Raw genomic sequence first — 6,415 nt, forward strand, 5'->3', positions numbered from 1 at the left:
GAGGTTCTGCGGCCGCAAAATTCCATGTGCGGTCCGCATATTTCTTCATCTGGTAGGAAGTGGCACTCTACGGCCGCACATTTCTGAACTGCGGCCGCAAAGTAATCTTCTGTGGCCGCACATTTCTGGGTTGCGGCCGTAAGGCAAATCTTCTACGACCTCACAATTCTTGTGCTGTCCGCAATTCACAGAGGCTTCTAGACTTGGTCTTTTTGCATACTCTCTAATCTTTGACTCTTAGCACAGTTTTGTGGCCGCACAATTCATGTGCGGTCCGCACTTTGCGCAAAGTTTAGCTAAACTTTTCTCCTTGGTTTGCGGCCGCAGATGGAATTCTACGGTCCGCAATTTCTTCTGCGGCCGTAGAATTCCTTTTGCGGACCGCACATTTATTCTTCTGCGCCCTTTATTGCTTTGTGCTTCAGAACACCCCTTTTTGAGTCGTATTTCATCTTGGGAGACCAAACTTCTAGCATTCCTATAATTTTGCACAATTTCATTAGTTTTGAGAACACAATTCAATTGCTTTTGGACTAAAACATAAGCTAAAAGGCGCTAATAAGTAGTCAAAATCCTCACTTATCAACTCCCCCAAACTTAAATCTTTGCTTGTTCTCAAGCAAATAAATTAGTTCCCACCTCCAAAAGTTAAGGGACATTTCAGCGAGTCAATGGTGAGCTATCCACAAATCAGTTGGGACCAACAATTACCCACACTACTCATGTATTATCAACAAGGCGACAAGTTAAACATTCATGCACATATATTTCTATTATAACATTCGAGCTTCAAGTATTGACTTTACTCATCAAGGACTCTTGCTCTATCATGTAGGTCATGGTGGACTCCAAACTATTCCTCCTCTACTTTCCATTTTCCTAGGCCACTTAAGACGTTTAGCACTCAATCCAAAAATTTATGAAAGGTTCACTTATCTCTCTTAAGAGAATGTCGCAAGTACGGCTTCAAGTACCATAGGCTTGCCCCTCATGTAGATTGCCACTAATGTAAGCTCACTCGGCTTGAAATCAAGAAGGACTTCTTTCAGGATGTAATGAAGGCTTTTGGATTAGGGTTGGATATAGTATGGGTGAGTGGTTACACCATTCCTTAAGCACTCTATTTTTTCATTTCTCGGCTCACACTTTGCCAATTCTTAGAGGACTTTCTTTTCATTGGGGACTAGAGAGACTTAACATCATTCATTCTTGATCATTTCAATCTTTTTCTCCCTTTTTGATTTCTCCATGTTTGGGATCATTACCTCTTTTTGAATTCCTTCAACCCTTTCACTTATTCACTTCTTGCATTCTTCTTTTTGTTCTTTTCTTTTCTTGCCTTCTCTTCGCATTGAGATCATTTCTTTTCTCTTTTTGTGCCTTGATACCTTTTTCAAGTTCCTCATCTCTCCCACAAACTTACGTTTTTAGCTATTTGTTACACAAGAGTGCAAAGAAAAGCTCGGGTGCCAAGAGAGGGTTGATGGTAGGCTATAATCTCAGGTTTTAGTCGCTTATTACACTCTAATTTACTGCACTTTACTCGTTTTGAGCTTTAATTGATAGTGTTTTGCACTTATTGTGTGTTTTATGCCTTGTAGGAGTGATTTCAAGCTATGTAGATGTTATAGAATGAATTTGAGTGATTTGGAGCTTTAAAGTCTGAGTAAAAGCCCAAGGGATTAAGTCGGGATCGTGTTCAGGGTCGAGGACCAAGTCTGGACGTCAAAAATCGAGATTTAATACGTACTCCGAGAAAAGTCCACTACCGCGGTGCGTGGGGCATCGCGTCTGCCCCAAATCTCTATTGCCTGTTAGAATCAACTCTCTGGATTTCCCCACTAATGCCCTGCATGGCGCTTCGCCCCATGCGGCGCGCCTGTGCAATTTTTACAAAGTGGAAATCCTAATTCGGCTAAGAGAAGGTGATTTCATCTGGGCCCGACCCTACTTGGTATAAATACATGGAAAAATATTATTTTCTGGACTTTTGACACATATTCGACCTAAGGAGGCTAAGAAGGAGTTGGAAGAACACGAACACAAGGATTTCATCATTCCTTCCTCACTCAAGACACGAGTTTGGATTGAATTTATGTTTTCCTATACTTTATATTTATTTGTGATGAATTGCTCTGTATTTATGGAGTAGTTCTCCTTAGGGTTTGATGGAGTTGGTATATTGATGATTCTTTGTGGATTATAACTCTAGTTTTATGTATTGAAATATTCTTAGATGATTTAACTGTTGCATCTATATTTACTAGTTCATATAATCAAGAGAGGCATAACTTGTGATATCTTTACATTATATTATTGGTCGAGTTCATTAATTCTTCTTAGTAATCGAAATAGGCTAGTTGAATCATTTATTAAACCTAGTTAGTAGAATAATCGAGAGAGGTTCTCCTAAAGACCAATCCACTACGCATTGCTGCATATCTTCACAGGGCTTAAATTGGTTCGTCTTGTGAGGTTGAGACTTAATCGAGAGAGGAGTTTCTACTAAACGTTTGAACTAATAATTGAGTGAATTCGAGAGACTCACTTGAACATTAGAAGTGAATTATCTAGAGTTAGATTCAGAACAATTATCTTGCACCTATCCTATCAAAACCCTATCTTCTCCCATTTATAACCTTCTTTGTTTATTCCTTGTTTAGATAGTCATTAGTCAATAGATTTAGATTCTTAGTTAATTTTAGTTATTAATCATATAAATTTCAATTGTTGATTCTCATGGATAGCAATCAAGCTAGAAACTACGAAAATATTGTTTAACTCCAATCCAAGTGGATACGATATTATATTATACTATCTTTGACTAGCGAGCATAATTTAAGTGTGTGTTTCGAGCTCGTCAAATTTTGGCGTCGTTGCCAGGGATTGGCAATCAATAATGTTTGAAATAGTTTTTAGTGCTAATTCAGGAACTTTTCTTTTTATTTTATTTTATTTTTCCCTTTTTACGTTTGGTTTTCTTTGACGGTGCGCATGTGACAGGTATAGAGTGGTACATGACTCGAGCTTCTGCGAAAGAAGTGCTACCATATGAGCCGGAAATTGAAAAATAACTGCGATAGCTGAGGAAGGAAAGGTTGGTCAATCCTCAACCAAAGAAACTATGGTTGGAAACGGTGATGATAATGTAGATATGGCTGCGATAGAAGGAACCCAACGACGATAACAAGTTGCACGGGATGCTGAGGAAGCAGCTATCAGAGATGCACAGATTATCTATGAAGAAGAGAGGTGTCGTAGAATTGCTCAAAATCAACCCTTGAGTGCAGACCAGTTCGAAAATATAGCTCCCATGCCTTGGAGACCACTTGGAGATTATGCTAGACCGGTTTGCAATCAAGGATTATCAAGTGAAACCACCTCCAATTGCAGCTAACAATTTCGAATTGAATAAAGGGTTGCTTCAAACTCTTCAAAATTGTTGTGTCTTCAGAGGGAAGCCAAACGAAGATCCAAACACACATCTAATGGACTTTGAGGAGATTATGAACATCTTTCAATATAATGGTGTGTTACAAGATGCAGTATACTTAAGGGCATTTCACTTTTCTCTTAAAAATGATGCAAAACAGTGGCTTCAAAGCTTACCCACAGGGTCGATTAGAACATGGGAGGAGATGACCGGAAAATTTCTTGATAAATGTTTCTCCTTAGCTAAAACGGGTAAGTTTAGAAGAGAAATCCATAACTTCTGCCAGAAAGATACTGAAACTATTTTTGAAGGATGGGAGAGGTTTAAGGAGATTACTCGAAAGTGTCAACATAGAGGAATTGAACTCTGGATGCAACTCCAGGACTTTTGGGATGGATTAACACCGGCCTCGCATAGAATATTGAGCAATGCAGCTGGACGCCCATTGATGAAGAAGACTCCAAAGGAGATAGTTACAATTCTTGATAAGCTATCTGAAGATACTAATCAATGGCCCTTTGAGAGTGCGGAAAGAAGAAGATCAACTGGTGTTGACCAGGTTGATGCTAACACATCTGCGCAGGTACAGCTTTATGATATGGCCAAAGAGATAAGGAAGCTGACCTTAGCCTCGATACAAAGTGAGTCTCGTGCAGATTGTGATATATATGGAAGATGACACCCCACTCATGAGTGTCAAGCCTCAACTAAGGAAGTAAATGATGTGGGAAACGACAATTTCAATGCAATGGGTCAGAGGCACCCTGATTTTTCATGGAGTTCACCTGGAGGTACTACGAATGCTTGGCAGCAATATAAATCTAGACCGTAGGGACAAGGAGCTCCAGCATACCAAAATCAGCAAAGGCAATAATTTCCGCCTCAACAGCCTGTTCAGCCTGGTCTAGAGGATCTAATGAAGGCTTTCGTTGTCAAGACAGATGAAAGGTTGGACGCTCAAGGAGCAGCTATCAAAGAATTGGGAACTGGTCTTCGAAACCTGGAGAGACAAGTGGGATAAATTACAACAATATTATCTGAGAGGGTTCCAGGCACTCTCTCCACTGACACTGAAAAGAATCCCAAAGAAACGGTGAATCATGTAACTCTGAGAAGTGGGCAAGTGTTTAAAGATCCCATATCGGTCCAAAAAGAGGTGATACTTAAAAAAGAAAGTGGGGAATAACTAAAGAATGATGTTGATAAAAAGAAGAAAGGCCCGATGAAAGCGGAGAAAAAGAAAAAGGAAGAAAAATCGAGAAGGGAGAAACATGATGAGAGCGAGCATATGCCTGCTCTACCTTTCCCTCAAAATCTATCTAGAGAAAAGTTAGACAAGCAGTTTGGGAGATTTCTAGATGTGCTGAAACAGGCTCATGTGAACTTACCATTCACAGAAGTGCTCTCATAGATGCCTGCTTATGCTAAATTCTTTAAGGATATCCATACAAAGAAGAGGAAGATCCCTCTTATCCTAGAAAAACCATTATTAGCTATGGGCATAGCGATACTGGATATACACGAGAGAAAACCCATGCTTAGAGTGGGTGAGGAAATTGTGATGTTTAAGATGCATGGAGAAAAAAGGGTACAAAAAGGAAAACCAGTTGCAAGTGTTGAGTGGAAAGTGAAGGGCTCGAAAGAGAAGGTTGCAGTGAGCAAGGAAGAAAAGTGTGGGGTGTACCCCAAGAAAGCAGAGAAGAAGTTGTCTGCATGGATGTGCGCATAAGTTCGAAAGCGAGGAATGGAGCCCGACTTCGACTCAGACCCTGACAAGATGTTTAGGGAAGTTTCCTTTACCTTATGCTTTTTAATTGTGTGTCATGGGGACATGCCACAACTTAAAGTGTGGGGTGGGGGATAAGTTGTATGTATGTAAATTAGTTTTATTTATAGTTTTTGTTAATTGTAGTTGTTAGAGTCATGACAAAACGGGTAAAGGCTTGTAACATGGTTATCAAATGATAAAGGCTAGAGACTCAAAGTGGTTGACTAGGGATAATGACATTGTTTGGCAATAGATGACTCAAACGGGCCAAGGAGGGCCTACAATCACTTGTCAAACCAAGCAAACTTAGGATTTCGCCTTGAAATACATTCGGGGCAAGTTCTAGACACTTTGCACGGATACTTGGACTAGCAACAATTAATCTCACCCCTCACGCAACCGGATTGCTAAAGAGGACAGAGTCGAGAGCCCATAACGACCACATTCAAGATTGAAAATCACTATGGTTCAATTAAAATACTCGATGGTTGCCAAAGTCACAAGAGTCACAAAGTCACTAACTAGAGCTATTTCTTTCAAAAACCTTGTTTTTAACCATAAGCACATAGTTAAGTGTGTTGGTACCAATTGAAGCATGTTTGACTCTTCGAGCATGAATTAATTAGGTCTTTTTATTCATTACTACTACTATTATTACCTAAACCCCAAAAATAGACTGATTCCCTTAAGAAGGTTGTCATGTCATCCATCGTTGAGACGAGTTACCCGGTTCACACAATAACTACCTTTGGAACAAAACCGTGGCATTAAGAAAACCAAAGGCTTATTATCTACTAAAAAATAAAAAGAAGCTACTAAATCAAACAAAGAAGCTACTAAATCAAACAAAGAACTAATAAAGAAACAAAAATAAAGAAGCTACTAAGCAAAAACTACTGAAGATAGAATGAATGTACATAATGAGAGAAAGAGAGAGACTATATACATAATAAGAAAAGAGAGAATAACATCAAGTTATTACAGGCCAATTATCTCAAAATGTATCAAATTTGATCAATAAACGCCACCCCCACCCCCTACCCTGAATAAAGATAAGCATTGTCCCCAATGCTTAATAAAATAAGATTAAAAGAAGGGAAAGAGGGAAGAAAACTCCCTATGGCTCCTTGGACATCTCTGTGTCCCCAGAAATGTCACCGCCCTCAGTCTCATCCAACTGAATCTCATCATCTTCAACTCTGGGTGGGCTGGGT

The 6,415-nt window shown here is 39.5% G+C and overlaps 1 pseudogene; it reads right to left on the minus strand.

The window, feature by feature from the left end:
- Positions 1-3,686: 3,686 nt before the first annotated feature.
- On the minus strand, positions 3,687-3,785 carry LOC142173936 (small nucleolar RNA R71; annotated as a pseudogene).
- Positions 3,786-6,415: the final 2,630 nt, after the last annotated feature.

This window comes from Nicotiana tabacum, chromosome 19, assembly GCF_000715075.1.
Source record: "Nicotiana tabacum cultivar K326 chromosome 19, ASM71507v2, whole genome shotgun sequence".
In the NCBI taxonomy this organism is placed as follows: Eukaryota; Viridiplantae; Streptophyta; class Magnoliopsida; order Solanales; family Solanaceae; genus Nicotiana; species Nicotiana tabacum.